The sequence below is a fragment of the Colius striatus genome, chromosome 2 (assembly GCF_028858725.1).
Source record: "Colius striatus isolate bColStr4 chromosome 2, bColStr4.1.hap1, whole genome shotgun sequence".
In the NCBI taxonomy this organism is placed as follows: domain Eukaryota; kingdom Metazoa; phylum Chordata; class Aves; order Coliiformes; family Coliidae; genus Colius; species Colius striatus.
In genome coordinates this window covers 83,044,543-83,061,744 of record NC_084760.1, presented here as the reverse complement: position 1 = coordinate 83,061,744, position 17,202 = coordinate 83,044,543, and the positions used below count along the sequence as shown (strand labels likewise).

Below are 17,202 nucleotides of genomic sequence, written 5' to 3'. Positions count from 1 at the left end.
AAGGTCACTCAAGTGACCATTTTCGGCATCAGTGGAAAGACTATTGAGGCTCACATCAAACAGCACTAGCTTAGCTGGTTTGCAAAACACCTTCTGGTAGCAATCAGCATGGTCAGTGACAAGTCAGCATTTATCTGCTGTTCGACTGACTGAAGCCCCATTACCCAACTGGTTAAATTTTATGTCTACAACAGAAAAACAGAAATACCCACAGAACACCAAAAAAAAATTTAAAATACTCACCTTATTAACTTCCCAGGTGACTTTTCACTGTCAATTCTGAGACTTTCTGCTTCTCCTTTTTCCTTTGCCTTTTATAGCTGAATGGTCATTATCATAGCCCTGAATTTGTTATATATTTATTCCTATTAACTCAGAGGTATGCAAACAGTATTTCCATTTGATGTTGTACTTTAACCTATGAATGGGAAAAACAAAAAACATTCATGTTTGCAACACTAAGATTTCCAGAATTAGGTAACACCTGAGACAGATTTCTGAACCAATTTTTGCAGGCACAGGGTTAGTTTGCATGGTTCTGTTTTCAAATTACATGTTTAGCTTACAATATCATTGTCAGTCCCATTTCCTCAGCTAAGTCAACTAGGTGTTTTTTTAGTCATTTTTCCACACTTTTCAAGAACAGATTAGTACTTGCTTCTACATTTGTAAGGCAGTCTACTTCACACAACATATTGAATGAAGCAAAATTACCATACAGTAAATGGGAAAATATCACAGGAAAGCATGAAACAGACTTATTACATATCACTTTCTGTTCTAACTCTTTATGAGATACTTCAAGGTTGTGGGTTGAGGTTTTTTTCCTTCTGATTTCTTGGATCATCCACTTGAAAAAATAATTAGATCAACTTTTAAGTACTTTTTCTGGTCCTTCTAAAAGCTGGAGAAGTACCAAGCAGGTTTGATCCAGAACATCAAAGAAGACAGGATCAGCACAGAATCTGTCTTCTGTTCCACTCATCAATAGTGTCAGTTCTTGCAAGCATATAGTGACTTAGGACTGGCTTCAGATAGAGAGGATTATTATCATTAACTATATTATTAATCTACCATGTTGTCTTGAGAAAAGTGGTAATTTTATTCCTAAAGGCTTTTGTACCTGCACTTAAAATTAATTTTAACTAAGGTAAGATGTGAATTTAAAGCACAAAATTTATTTAAGAATGGCTCTCCATAAACAGACAAGCCATGGTTGCAAGCTGAAATGTGAGTTCGGCAGTTCAAAATAAAAGCCCAATACCAAAGGGCATCTGTGAGTCACGCTATTTCACTGTGAAGCGAAGCCAAGTCATAATCTCCTCTCCTCCTGATAACATATACACAAAACTAACTGTACTGCCTATTTGTAGACAAAGAATCTTGCACTTGCTGCATATATTCTTTTTGTTTACAAAGCATATTTTTTTTAAATTCAAATCCACAAAAGTCCTTCTGACTTGATTCCAAATTGCTAGACAGCTATCTGCTAAATTTTCCTTCTGAGCTGCCTGTGCAAGGGTGTGCTAACACCTACAGCAATGACTAAGAAACTGATTCACTGCAGGAGAGGGGCAGGGAAGAGTATGGAAAAGCAATGAGTCTAAATGCCATTGATGATGATGAATAACTATTACAGATTTTTTTTAAAAGCTTAGATACAGTCCCTGAAGTGAGGCAGGAGGACTTGAAGCAACAATCAAACATAGTTACGACCCACATTGGACAACTACAATGCTGACTGCACTGACTACACACCAAAAGCAATCAAACAAGCCACTGCCTGCTACGCATTGATTCTACTGGAATATAGTCCCCCATGTCTCTTGCCTCAACTGTTGAAAGAGCTTGGAATTGTTCCCACAGCATGTTGGGATCAATACAGAATGCAACTGGCCACTTAGCTCCTATTCTATTTTCTAGACAGACTGGTCTCTGTGGAAAATCTGCCTTTACATCTTCCTTCTCTGTTGCCTCCAGACAACCATACCCAAAGTGAGGGCTGGTTTCTACTGTGAGAAAAGAAACTTTAGCTTGTATAGATTTGTATCTCCTTCCCAAATCCAGAAAAGTTCCATACCTATAGAAAAGCCAATTACAAAGCTGAAAAAATAAGATTTATTTATACCAGAGCCAGGTCAGAGCAAACTTTTTTCCCTTCCTTTATCTGTGTTCATTGTTCTGTACCTTATTGCAGGTGTTCACAGTGCTTGGCATCTCCTGTACTTAATGCCTGAAGGAAGTAAACTTGCAGTATCCAGTGATATCCATGAGTTATCCAGCAACCCTGTGCAGGATTTCCTTGGCTTGTCAACTAGCCTATTGAACTCCTACAAGTTCTGCTCTGGCAGCTCTCCTCGCATCTGAAGCTAGCAAACTTTCAAGTAACATTCGCTAAAACATTTTTTTCTTGTTTTATGTACATGGTTGAAAGTTATGCCTCAACTTTTTAAGTTATAATGAGAAAGAGAGTTCTTAACAATCAGCTCCAATGGCATCCTGGGGTGTATTAGAAGAGGCATGGGCAGTAGGTTGAAAGCGGTTCTCTTCCCCCTATACTCTGCCATCGTGAGACCGCATCAGGAATATCATGTCCAGTTCTGGGCTCCTCAGTTCAAGGAGGACAGGGAGCTGCTGGAGAGAGTTCAGCACAGGGCCATCAAGATGATGGAGTGGAGCATCTCCCTTATGATGAAAGGCTGAGGGAGCTGGGGCTCTTCAGCTTGGAGGAGACTGAGGGGTGATCTCATTAATGTTCACAAATATGTAAAGGATGTGTGTCAGGAGGACGGAGCCAGGCTTGAACATAAGAGATTCCAAAGAAACATAAGGAAAAACTTCTTCACTGTGAGGGTGACAGAGCATTGGAACAGGCTACTCATATGGGTTGTGGCATCTCCTTCTCTGGAGACATTGAAAATCCACCTGGATGAGTTCCTGTGTAACCTACTCTAGGTGGTCCTGCTCTGGCAGGTGGGGTAGACTATATGATCTTTTGAGGTCCCTTCCAACCCTTAAGATCCTGTGATTCTCTAACTGTATTTTATTTCAATGCCAGACAACATGAGCTAGACCCTGGAAACTTTGGCCATGCCCATATACTTAAGCTTCTAACTCCCTTTTCATTTCAGTTCTGTCTGCATATGTTTTGCTTCTGTGTCCTGGGCTGAAATCTTAAGACTGCACCTCCACACTAGACCCCTGATTGCCTGTTTGAGGTGATCAAAACTCTTCTTGCCTCATCTCCCAAATGAGAGCAGATTGCTTCAAGTCTCTTTGCTTGACATACACTCACTAAAGCCTTGCTTCTCCACAAAATCAAAAATAATTACAGCATATTCTTCAAAAGTACTTCTGATTAAAAAAAGACAGAGAACTTTGTAGAGCTGTCCAGCAAACAAGAGCTGAAGCTATTTACAACATTGCTATTATAGACAAATATATCTCCCAGGTCCAGATAAACTGGCATCAGTTTTGTTGCCAGTTCTTCTGTTCCCACTGCTTCTATTCTTTGCATCCAATGCAGAGCTCCACAACACTATCAGCTATCATGATGGCTCTAAATACCACATTTCTCTCTGCCTGTCAGCTAATCATTAGAATACAGCTAGTGTACTTTGGTGATGGGCTACTCAAGGAATAAACAAAGAGTGACAGGGTAGCTCTTCTTATACTTCACTGTACAGAACCTAAATATGGGTACACAGAAAATGCAGCAAGGAAATAATCATTCCTCTGGTCTCTCTCCCCAGATAGGAGTTCTAGTCTGTTTGGAAAACGTAAGTAGACTGTGGTTTCAAAGGCCTTATTAAAGAGCCATCCAAGTCTCATTTGGAGATCAATGTTCTCTTCAACCTCCACATTCATACAAACATACAACCCATAAAAAGTAAATTTCTTCATATGTGAAACCAGATGGTGCATGCAACTGCTTGCAGAAAGAAAAGTTTAACAATATTTTAAGATTAAGTAGATTAAAAACAACCCCTCCTCACCATCATCCACCCACCTTCCCTAAAAAATCCCCTGCATCAGCACAAGGCTCAACCATGAGTAACAATTTTCAGTTAGAAATTGCTCCAGTAATCCCAATAGAACTGTTTCTACAGGTCTTTTTAAAAGAATAGTCTATTTAACAGCTGCAAAATACAGAAAATATTCTACTTTCACACTATGATCAAATGAATGTCATTATGGCAAATTTACATCTCATAATCTTACTACATTGAGTCATGTAAATCCCTCACAATGAGAGAAATATAGATTTGAATATCGACAAAGTCTATTGCACCTTACAACTCAATCAGACAGATTTTTCTAGCTGAAGGTACAGAACTTAAAAAAAACCGAAAACACAACACAAAACCAAACAAATGCAACACAATCAGACATATACTTGGAAACTAATTTCATTTCAGTAACTGCAAAAGAGACACAGAAGTTTCTAAAGCTCTTTTCCAGTTCATTTAAAGTAATGTATTTCTTAGAGAAAGTAAGTCTGTCGGTGCAGGAAGCTCCTCAAACTTTGCTGTTGGCTCTGCTTTTCTGGCATGAACACAATAGCAAGGAAAACAGAAATTCACCTTTTAGCATCTTCTTAAATCCCATAGTACTAGCCAAATGACAGTTTATTATAACCCCAAGCATCTGGGGCAGGATACAGAAAGCACTGTGAATTCCACATGAGAAGTGAATTTCAGACCATTATTAGTAGCAGCAGAATGGCCCACTTCAACAATTATACGTAGGCTCTCAACAGTTTGACTTTGCTTGTCATCTTAAGAGACCTCTACTGCATATTAGAATAATATCCTAAGAAAGAATCAAGGTCTGAGCATGCTGGTAGCAGCAAAGGGGAAAAGCGTTTGGCAGATTGACGGTAGAGACTTGTAGGGAAATTGTTCTACCACTCCAGAATGATTTTATCACCTGTAACAAACTAAGTTGTACTTCAAAATATAAAACCAACTTACTGTAATCCTCTCGAGGTTAAAACTTTGGAGAACTCCCAGGCACTTCTGCTCAGAAAAGCTGATGCAGATTTCCAAGGACTTTTCCTATACAAAGCCAGTCAGGACTGTCTGGGAAAGGGGTGAAAGATACACATCAGGAGACTGCAGTGGTAACTGAAAAATTACAGCTAGAAAAAAAGAGAGGACATACACAAGACACACATACAGCAAAACAGTCTCCAATGCTAACCAGAAAGGAGAAAAGTATGACTAGTAGGAGTACCACCTACAGAAGTACCACCATTCAAAGCACCAAGGCTGGGCCCTTAGAATGCACACTCATCCAAACCTATTCCTGTATCAGTGGTCTCACCGGGAAAAAGGAACAACCTGCATTATGCAGCAGCCTGGCAATGAATCGGAAGAGAGGTGCACAGGAATGCAGGGAAACAAACACTTTCCATGTGTTTAAGCCAATCATTGCAAACGACCTATGAAAACAGACATTATCTGAAACTGAGGGGATACTGCTGCTGATTCACTAACACACTGCTATGCCATGTGTGGCTACTCCTTTTCTCCAATCCACTAAACCAGCCATACAGTGACACTCCCATCAGCTTAAATAAATGCCATGTCCTTTGCTCCTGAAGCATAAAGATGTGCTCTTGTTCTGCCTGGTGACAGCTGGAGCAGTTTATCACATGAATAACACTTGTTTCAGAGTCTTATAGGCACAAAGAGGAGCTAATAGTAAAGCACTGTTAGTTGCTTGGTGACTCATTAAAATAGACTTCATGTACTTCAAGGTCCTATTGTTCCTCATATCTGTTGAGAGCGTTCAAGAGAAAGGACTAATGCAGTTAAATTTCACCCTCTCTGCATGGGAAGGGCACCAATTCCCAGACAGAAACAGGGGAACAAACCACCTCACAGGCCCCTTCCTGCCGTGAAGAAAGGCGGGGGCACAAGATGCATCCCGGCCGGGGCCGGTAGCCCCACACCCTCCCGCCCTAGCCCCAGCACAGCAGGTGCCCCGGACCCCGGGGCGCTGCCGCCCGCATCCCCGGTCCCGCTCACCCGCCCCCGGCACCGTATCAGGGCGAGAGAAGCCCCGAAAAACCTTTTTCCTCCAAGCTAGGGGAGAGACAGGGAGCAGAAACGGAGGTTCAGGAAGAAAATGGCTCGTTTCCACCTGAACAACCGAGACAACAGGAAAGTCCTCGCTTGCCGGCGCGGCCCGGAACGGAGAGTGCCAGAGCCAGCACAGCCCGCAGGTCGCTGCCCGCCCTGTCTCACCCTCGGCCCAGGCCCGGCCAGGGGCGGGAGGCTTCCCCAGACATTACCCCCTGCAGCCAGCTACCGCGTTTGAACGGGCCGCCAGCGCAGCCATGGCGGAGCCGCCCGCCCGACGCAGCGCGGGGAGGAGCAGGAAGCAGTCGCCACGGCGCGCCGCGCCGCAGGAAGCGGGTCCCAGAGCGGGGCGGGGGCGGCAGCAGCTCCACCCACTGCCCCTGCCCGGCGCACCAAGGCTCCCGCCAGCGGCGGGGGGTTCTTCAGCAGTGCTGACGGTTCTCGGTGCGGCGGTGCGTACCGCGCTGTCCGCCGCCCTCCCGCTGCCGGCGCAATGGGGGCGGGCCCGTGCCGCGCCGCTGCCAGGTGGCACTGGGCACTGGAAGGCAGGCGCGACGCGAGCCCTTAGGGCAGCGGTGGGGGGGGGGCCGGCCCCGGCGGCGGGAGACCGGTCCGTGTGCTGATGCTACTCGGGGTCAAGGCCCGTGCCTGTGCTGGTGGCGGACAGGGTGGAAATCGGGCCTCCCGTGCAGATGTGAGTGCCTGTCTCTGGCACATCTGGCTAAAGAAGACCAGCCAGGCGGGGTGTCCCTCCTCCTGCCTCTTCAGACAGGTGTCAAGTGGCAGGATTCTCCGGGGAGGCCCACGTGCAGCCCAGGGCCTAACGCGGCCTCGAGGTACCTGAGGGGCAATGCAGTGGCAGTTGTCGAGATGCAAAAATCTAGGTTCAGTTCTTGGTTGATGGTAGCTTAGGGGGTTTTACAAACGTTTTCACTGCCTCTGCTAGCAAATTAACCCCCTATAAAGTGGAGTTAGTTATTTTTCACAGGGATATTGGGAAGCAGAGGTCATGTGAACCTGAGATACTGTGTAAGAGGTGATCACAGAAGACACAAGGACTTGCCGTTTCTCTCAGCCTACTGAGTAGATAAGAGTATGTAGATCCAGATAGGCATAGAATGTTCTTGTTCCTTTACTGATGCAGACTAGAACTTGAGTTATTTTTCCTTATAACTATAAACATTTGCACTCTAGTGCAGGAGAAATTGTCCAAGTGTCAGTTGCCCAAATTTCGTATTAAGTTAGGCTTCCCTGCAATCTCTGCATTTATTTATTTTTCATCTGTATTTATAAGTTAACATTCAGCAAGGATCATGTGAAGTGCATAAAGTTTAATGGGTGCTGGTTTCTGGAGCCATTGTGAGGAGAATGGAGCAAGTAGACTGTTGCATTGAAACCGCCTTTTGAGCTTCCATTACCCTAAAAGGTCTTCTGCTTTGTATCATAAATATTTGTAACTTGTGGTCATAACTACCAGCCAGCTGTCCTCCAGCCTTGGAACAGCACATCTTAAATGTAGCTAAGGTGTAATAAACTTAAATAATTCTTAATTTTTCATCTTGACTTTATAATAAATGTGTGTTTAACAGTCTGGAATGACTTTAAACGCAATAATGTTCAATGCATTCTCTCTCTTACTGTGAAGTTTATCTGACCTCTGTAGCTTTCCAGAGCTCGGAAACTTATGCACATACTTGTCTTTAGGCATAGAGTTGTATCTCTGATGCCAGATCTTCAGCTGATATAAACTGTCACAGCTCTGTTGATTTAAGTAGGTCCTGTGATTTACACAAGTTGAGGATCTGACTCACAGACCCCAATGGGATTGTTCACATATTTAAAGGTAATCGAGTGTGTGAGTTCGCAGGCATGGAGCTTATTCACTTGGAATTTTGTCCTAGTAAGAACTGAGCAAAGTGTAGTTTAGTCTAATACTAAATAATAAATATCCATTGCTGAGCTGTCTTAATTTAACTAGCAAATGTCAATATGAAACATAGAACCTCAGACAATTTTTCAGCTGAAAAATTTGCCCTTGTAGTAGGTAAGGTTCTGATTTTTTATATATCAGATCAGATGCTCTTACACCAATGTGAAAACAACCTTTAAATATAAGAATTTGGTCCACTGTATAGCTAAAGACAAAAGACAGTGAGTATAAATAGCTTTAAAGTAATATTTTAAGACTTGGTCTGACTGTATTTTGTAATACTTACAGGGAAACTTTATGCAGAATATAAAAATACTGCTTGTGTCATCTGACTCCTTTGATGCACTGCATTAAAATTCCTATGTCTAAGTACATATCATGGAGTCAACTTTATTTCTCTTCTATTAATAGTTTGAAATTAGGTCAATGTTCTTGTAAGGATGGGCTAAGCCTGCACAACTGATTTTAGAGAAATTACCAATATAAAAATCTTTCTTTTTCTCATGCTCACCTACAGTGAACACCATTCCTTATCTGTAGTTGGTGATTTTACTGTCTCTTCTAGCATATGTATTCTATACTGGCAGGGTTTTTTAGATTTGTTTGTAGTGACCCCTGCTGCAAAAGATTAGACTGACATTTCTCTGAAGCTTTAAAAAGGCATTTACCCAGTTATTTCAGAGTTGAGTTCAAAAGAACCAACCAGGTGTAAATTCAAGTTAAGAATATAAAATTTGAAACTCTCTAATTTGGATCATTTTCAGTAAAATTAGTCTAATCATACAAGGCTTTTTTGCCTCTCCTAGTTGTGTAGGATTTACATTTGAATGCCACGCAATATAGTTACTAAGTTAAATTTCATGTTCCAGACGTAATACTTGGTCATTGTGGTGTTGTTCTTTGATAAGGGATAGACTTGACACCAATAAATCATTGTCTGAACTGCTATGTGTTAATGTTTTTAGAGCTTACATTTATCTCAGGATAGCAAAATAGTAAAAAAAGCAGATTAAAGCATAGGACTAAGTTTAAACACAGATTACCCCCTTGGTTTCAGAAGGACTTAAGTGTCAGTCTGTTCCAGTGTTGCCCTGAATAGAATGCTTTCTCAGGCTCAGGCTAAAAAATTCTCCAGCACGAGGTCTGGGTATGTGCTCTTTTACAAGCAAAAAATCCACCTATGCTCTGCCTTGGCTAAAAGCTGTGCAGCCGTAGCTGGTGCCCTACTTAACCTCAACTAATAGGCAGTGCATGAGCTGCAGCTTGATACTGTTGCCGTTTCCCAGCAGTCTGTAGGCTGGACCAAATAAGTGTATACTTGTTTGTGAGAGACACTCCAGGTATAACCATGGTAAAATCTCTCATCTGTATATTATTGGAAATGTTATAATACAAATATATATGCCTGATATACTTTTTTTTTTTTAAAGCTGTGTTTAAATGATATTGTTTAGGCTGCAAAGCCAAGCAAAAAGCCATGTGTAGGGTTCCTTGTGTAGTCTTTGTACTGCCCTTTGTGCAAATACTTACTGATTAAGGGAGGCATGCCATGGAAAACTGTGAGACCGTCGTGATGAAAAAAACACGAGGAGGCAGAATTAAAATCTGAGAAGGAACCTAAATTGTCCCTCTCCCTACTGAGTCCTGGGACTGAATCCTGTGTCTTTTCCTCAGTTGCCGTAGCTCTATGTAAAACCAGTCAAATTTGTGATTTTAGTGACGGATGACGGATCATGGGTCCTAACAGTGGTCAGTGGGAAGAAACTCAGCATAGGTCTTTTTCTGGGAGCTGGAAAATTGATGCCACCTGAAATGTCAGCGAGGTGAGCCAGTGGGGCAATGTGCTTGGTTTTCTTCTCCTTGGGAACAGGAGGAAATCTAGTCTTTTGCATTGTTCCCAAAAATTTGCTGTTGGGGACAGATGCTGGATTAGTTATGGTAGGAGAGTGCAACCTGGCTCTTGGCCATGTTGCAAGAACATGATGAGGGTCGTGTGGTCTGTAATCAGGCTTCATAAAGAATATAATCCTACCTCAGCACTTTGGCACCTTGTGTGTTAGTTTTTTCTACAGCCATTGCTACTGCTTTGGTGGTGGTGATGTGAATTGAACTGTGAGATGTTCATGTATTTTGCTATCATCTTGGCGGTCTGTCAAAAGTTTCCTTAGGAGTGCAACTGGGAGAAGAGAATCAGTGATTTTTATGTTGTTATGTTTTCTCAATAAACAGGTGACAACATGTAATGACATAAAGGCACATGTACATAGAAGAGGACTGTGGTGGTTTAGCCCTGGCTGGGTGCCAGGTGTCCACCAAGCCCTTCTATCACTCCCCCTCCTAAACTGGACAGGGGAGAGCGAAATATGACGAGAGATTTGTGAGTCAAGGACTCACATGGATCACAAGGATCACTCAGCAATTAGCATCATAGAATCATAGAATGGTAGGGATTGGAAGGGACCTTTCGAGATCATCTAGTCTAACTCCCCTGCAGAAGCAGGATCACCTGATCAGGTCACATAGGAACATGTCCAGGCGGGTCTTGAAGACTCCCAAGGAAGGAGACTCCACAACCCCTCCGGGCAGCCTGTTCCACTGCTCTGTCACCCAAAGCATCATGGACAAAACAAACTCAACTTGGGGAGTAAAGTTTGATTTATTAGTGAACAATCAAAACAGAGCAGGGAAATGAGAAATAAAATCTGAATCTTAAAACACCTCCCCTCACCCTTCCTTCTTCCCAGGATTCTCCCTCCTTCCCCCTCAGTGGCACAGGGAATAGGGGTTATAGTCAGTTCATCACAGATGGACTTTGCCACTACTTCTTCTCAAGAGGAAGCCTCTTAACACGTCCCACTACTACAGTGTGAGGTCCCTCCACAAACTTCTCCAGCCTGGGTCTTTCCCATTGGCTACAGTTCTTCATTAGCTGCTCCAGCACAAGGCCTCCCACAGGGGCAGCTCCTTACACCCTGCCCCAACGTGGGTCATTGACTGGCAGAACAGTTCTTCATGTATTGACTGCTCCAGCCTGGATCCCTCACAGGATCACAAGTCCTGATAGCAAACCTACTCTGGTGTGGGCTCCTCTCTCACCACAGGCTCCTAGGTCCTGCCAGGAACTTGCTCCAGGGTGAGCTTCCCATGGAGTCACAGCCTCCTTTAGGCATCCACCTGCTCCAGCGTAGGGTCCTCCACAGGCTGTGAGTAGATCCCTGCTCCCCTGTGGACCACCATGGGCTGCAGGGGCACAGCTGCTTCACCGTAGTTCTCACAGTTCACAGGGGAATCTTTTTCAGTGCCTGAGCACCTCCTCCCCCTCATTCTCCACTGACCTTGGTGTCTGCAGAGGTATTGTTCTCACATTCTCACTCCCTTCTGCTGCTGCTGCCATTTTGCAACTTCTTCCCCTTCTCAAACACATTATTCACAGAATTGGCTTGGCCTTGGTCAGCTACAAGTCCATCTTAGAATTGGCTGGCATTAGCCCTATCAGATACAGGGAAAGCTTTTGGCAGCTCTTTGTTTAAAGAAGCCACCCCTGTAGTCCCCCCACTACCAAAACTTGGGTGATACAAAACCACCACAAGGCCAGAAAGACAGCTGTACTCTGCCTGTGCCCTTAGTTTGTCAGACACCAGGAGGCCCCAGCCCAAAAGTAAGGTAAGTGCATGATCCTGAGCTAATGAGCACTGCTGAGAGGCAGGGTATGTTCGTTTGGGCATGGTGCCACACTAACATGACTGCATCTTCCAGGCGGGAGCTAGCTTGTGTGTGGGCAGCTCAGAGCATGAGCAGAACTTGCTTGCATCTGTCTACATCTGTCTGCCTGGCCTTGCAGAAGAAAAAGCAGTAATCTTTCAATTAATTAGCAATGGCCTTTTGCAAACAATGCAGACATAAAAACATTTACCAAAAAAAAGCCCTGCTTCAAAAGCTCCTCCATTTCTTTTTGTCTACAAGGCCTACAAGAACATGGCCAGTGTTGAGTCCATCTTGAGTCCATCTTAGTATCTCAAACTGTTTTGTAATATCTGCCTGGTTTTGTTTTTTTCTCTTTCTTCCTGACTTATATTTATATTGAAAGGCCACTGAGAGTGAGACCATCTCACTGTCTGTGTTTGTACAAAAATACTGTGTGATGGCATCCTCTGACTCCTAAACACTGTTATGTGCCTAGCAGTGATATGGGTGGTCGGTATTAAGTAGCTATTTGGAACTGAAATGTATGTCAATTAGCAGAAGCAGAGATCTGCAGGAAATAGTTTGCACTGTTGTCATATTTTCTCCTTGTCAGCTGGACAAAGCACCACTATTTCTATTTTGTGTGGTAGTGAGTGGTTGTAAATAGAAGCCTCATGTCACTTTTACTTTTGCTACTGCTACTGCTACTGTTCCTGGATTGCTGCATGCATCTATTTCAAAAGAGAAAGTCTCTTCAGAGCCAGGAGCAAACAGTGGTTTAGGGATTGCTGGAGAGCAATTCTACTTCTGTAGAGGTCAGTTCTGATTTCTGTAAATAAGCATGCTCAAGATTATAGTAAACTTTTTTCTAGGCTGCAACAGTTGTTTGGAAAAAGACACATTTGAGAGAACTGGGATTAATATACTTTGATAAAAGTCCACAACTAGTAAAACCTATGATTCCTGTACTACTATCAATATAAAAGCATTTGTCCTCTTTATTTTACCCTATATGTGTGTATGTATATATTTGCTTATCAGTTCTCTGCATGTGGGACTAGGACAGCTCAGAGGCAAATCACAGTATCCAGCTTCCTCTGCTGACTTTGCAGAAGAACCCAGCTCAGGACCTTCCAGAGTCACAAAGCCATGTGTCTTGTTACAGAGGGACCAAATTCATCACTTCTGAAAGCAGCAAATGATGTTGCCAAGTAGAGGAGCCTCAAAATGTGTCTATTATTCCCGTCTGTTCAAATAGCAGCTTACAAATTGATAGATGCTTTCAAAAGGCTGTGAAAAGGGCTTTGGTCTAGGGAACATTAACCTGAATCTCAATTTCCTTCTTAGCTACAGATGTCCTATGTGACCTTTGATGAGAGACCTGTGCCTTGGTTCCTCATCACTAAGATGGGCTACTAATAGTGTTTCCTAAAATAGGGTGTGAGGATAAATAATGACTATGATACACTCAGATGTTAGCACATAAAGGGGCTGCATAAGAATCTTAGATTCTAGTGAGTATAGATTTTACACGAAAATCCTTGCTAGAAAAATTTTGACCAGTCCCAGCGAGTGTAAGGACGGTAACATTATTTGATGTTTGCCATGTTCTCTACTTGTCTGCTACTTCCTGACACAACGGTTCATGTAAGCATACTTCAAGAATTCTAACTAAGCAACCTCTGGATATTTTTGAAATAAGAATGTTTGTATATAGTCAGAAGGTAGTTGTAGTACTAGATATCCTGGTACAAGTAATCAGTTAGAGAACTTAATTTCTCAGTTATCACTTCCTTTCTTTTCCCATCTTTGAAAGCAAGCTGGTGCTTTAAATTTCAAAAGACTTTAAGTGAGTTTTTGTGCATGTGACAAGTCCACACAACTATAAAGATGAAAATAAGAGTCACATAAGGCCTTTATCACCTGCCTGAAATTCTACCATTTCCAGCAGACCTTTGGCTGGGAGTGGATTAGCCCCATCCTAGGTGAGAGCTGAGAAAGATGCTGGTCTTTACTGAAATGTATTTTCCTTCTAGATTCAGCCCTTCTGAAACTGATGACTGCTGCCAACAGCTAGGCCGTGGCTTGGCCTTCCCTGCCTGAAGTTAGAGCTTGCTTTTTGGTTATGGTTGTAACGTGTCAGCATTTTTACTAGCATGGCAGCTTGCAGTTTTGTTACAAACACTTTGAAAAGGGTTCTGTTAGTAGTCTGAGTGGCCATTCTTTTAAATAATTGCACTCAGTCTTGCAGACCTAATTGCAAGATCTGTTCAGTTCAAAGTGTTTACAGTATTTTGTAACCAGGACAACATTTTGAAAGTAACATAAACATATGTAATGACTCATCTTTACTAGATTTAAAGCAATGTTGTTAGGTTCAAGAAACAGCGATCCAGCAAACTCGCCTTCAGTAGTATTAGACGGCCTAGAAAATGTCCAATTTGCTTGCTTGTATCTATCCCTGTTGTCCTGCAGCATTGGAGGTCATTCATTCTCTGACAAGAAGTTCCAAAAATTCCAACGAATGGAGAATGTTGACACATGAAACTTGGTTGCTATTTCTGTAAAATAACTGTTACAGTAACTAACTATATATAGCCAGAAGTAATTGCTTCTGTAAATAAAACACCAGTGAACACATTACAAGATTAAAGAGAAACTTTGAGCTTCCATCATGGCTATTTGCCAACTCCCACCCATATGCACATGATGACTTTGCAGTCATAGCTCTGCAATGTCATGAAGCTTAATTTAGGATATGTGTGGCATATTACACTTCCTCACATTCTTAAATTGAGTGTTCTTCCATTAGCTGCTTGGTTCTCATTTTAGCTGGCCACTTCATCTTTCATTAGTGAAGTACAGTCATTTCACAAAATATATTGCAATGCAATTATTTCTTATTCTTACTTTATAGTTAGGATTTATACATGCATAATAAAGGCTTCAGGTGACCACGGGGATTTGGGTGTATTACTTAGAAAATACTGTTTTGAAACCCCAACATTTAAAAAGAAACTCTTTAAAATGGCAGTTACTGGTCATAAAAGTGAGATAAATTACTAGAAGATCAGATCAGAAGTGATGTATCTCAAAAAATGTGTGATCAATCTTTGAGGGGGAAGGTGATACTAAATAGCTTCAACACCATGCTTCTATATGAAGAGACCTTTGAAGGTAGATTTACAGTGATCTCTACTGAGAAGAGTTACTGCCCATAAGCTCTGGGGGTTTTGCTGACTACTGCTAGTAAAACTAGAAAGTCTATTTATCATTTCTACATTTTATCGGTCAGGATATAACTGAGAAGTATAGAGGGCACCTACAAAAGGGTTTAAAAGTCTCATATTTTTTCTTGTCCATTTGTCATTGTTTAGACTAAGCCGGTTTTGGTTCTACACCTTTCAGAAAGAATACAAGTCTGTTCCTATGAAATACCTTTTTCTGATTCAGTCCTTATTCTTGTTTCTAGTAATATTATTGTAAGATCTGGCAGCTGCTGCAAATGAAGCAGAACGCTGCCAAACTGTAGACATAGGTAGAGCAGTCCAGTGTTGTGTGCATTTATAGGTGTCAGAGTAAGGAAGAGCTTTGAGTCAGAAGCCCAGTGGGCAGATAGGTGGGTGTCTGCAGGGAACTGCACAAAGGCAACATAGGAAAAGCACTTCTGTACTTGAATTAAAATATAAGGAAGGAGTTTTGCCTGCTTCTAAGAGTCAGTGATGAGAGAAGGGTGTTGATATCTTGTTGGGAAGGAGACATTGTCGGCAGAGTGGGGATGAGTTGCATAGGAACCCGAAAGTGAAAATCAACAGTGAGTTTTTGTGAACAGAAATAAATAAAAGCAACCGGTATGTTGTTTTAAGCAAAGACCTACACAAATCCTTACAACATTCTGAATGTCTGTCATAGCCATGAAAGCAGGCTGATGCTCCATTGTATCTTGGACAAGCTGTGATTGAAGATTTCACTGTGAAAAAATCAAGATGACAAACTCTGAAGATAATTCAAAGCAGAAGATGATGTCTATGTTATTAGACCTGACAGTACTGTGACAAGAAAGCAGATAACAAGAAAGATTCACTGTGGGAAACAAAATCATATTAACTTATTTGTTTTGTCTCTTTGGATTTTAATACATTTGCAGCAATTCAACATTGTCTCCCTCAAACCTGCAGATATTTGTGTTCTCAACTTGTTGTCAAACAAAATGACATCAAGTAACAACCCATACTTTGGCAGTGTTGCTTCAGTAACAACAGTAGTAAATGCTGTTAATGGTCAATAACTCAGTGTCACAACAATATCCCAGTCATAAATATACACGATACAAAAGAGCATTCCCATTACTGTCCCTTTGTCCTCTTCCCTGTGGCCCGGTTTCACTGCTCTTTTCTTTTCTTTCTTCCTCCCTGTCCTCTCTCAGAGGCACAGTGAGAAAACACAACTCCTCCAGTAGAAAAACAGAGTACAATAGGGATATGAGGTGTCCAAGTTTCCTGCCCCTATAGCTCTGAAGAGCGTGTCCCTGTATCAGCCTGGACTGCATGCCCATGTATCAGCCTATAGCACATGCAGGCAGACTTTATCTAACAAAGCCCATCAGATGGCCTCAAGAGTGAGCTGTTAATAATCAGAGAGAAGAGCCTGAGGGCTCTAAAATTTCGTAGCCTGTGTCCTGACTATTTTGTAGTATATTTTTGTATTAGTACATGATGTATTTTTGTATTCCTAGAATCATAGAAGGGTAGGGGTTGGAAGGGACCTTTAGAGATCTTCTAGTCCAACCCCTCTGCAGAAGCAGGTCAACCTAGATCAGGTTGCATAGGAACGTGTCCAGGCGGGTCTTGAAGACCTCCAAGGAAGGAGACTCCACACCCTCCCTGGGCAGCCTGTGCCACTGCTCCATCACCCTCACAGTCAAATAGTTTTTTCTTATATTTAAATGGAACTTTTTGTGCTCCAGCTTCATCCCATTACCCCTTGTCCTGTTGCTAGATACAATAGAAAAAGAGGATGCCCCAACCTCATGACACCCACCATTTAGATATTTGTAAATATTAATGAGATCAACTCTCAATCTCCTCTTCTCCAGACTAAACAGCCCCAGTTCCCGCAGGCTTTCCTCGTATGATAGATGTTCCAGTCCCTTGATCATCTTGGTGGCCCTGTCCTGGACTCTCTCCAGAAGTTCTCTGTCCCTGTCATCCACTGTAAGTTCCAGTAGTAAATGTAGACTAGGCTCCAACTCCCAATCCTTTATATGTAGACACATCATTTTTGTACCATTTTCCATCCATTCAAGGAAAGTTGTATGGTCAGGCTACTAGTTTACTACAAACTGCTTAAACTGACACTTACTAGAGTGTAGACTGTTATCAGAAAGAACTGTGTCAGGGAAATTGTATCTAGCAAAAATGTATTTTATATGTCTGATCACCAATTTCACATAGAAAGGCTATCACAGAGATCTGAAGTACTAATATAAGTATATATACGCTT

At 42.2% G+C, this 17,202-nt stretch overlaps 1 protein-coding gene across 7 annotated transcripts in view; it reads right to left on the bottom strand.

Moving 5' to 3' along the window:
* The window catches only part of SRBD1 (S1 RNA binding domain 1), a 124,594-nt gene extending 118,232 nt beyond the window's left edge, over positions 1 to 6,362 (bottom strand). Inside the window, exons 1-3 of one of the 7 annotated variants that reach the window (XM_061990006.1) lie at positions 6,299 to 6,362; positions 4,974 to 5,081; positions 244 to 418 (exon numbers count right to left, since the gene is read on the bottom strand). The gene's annotated coding sequence lies outside the window, so the exon portion shown is untranslated. Of the gene's footprint in view, positions 1 to 243; positions 419 to 4,973; positions 5,444 to 6,075 lie in introns of all 7 variants that reach the window. The other 6 variants (XM_061990001.1, XM_061990002.1, XM_061990003.1 and 3 more) reach the window with 6 other exon arrangements.
* Positions 6,363 to 17,202: the final 10,840 nt, after the last annotated feature.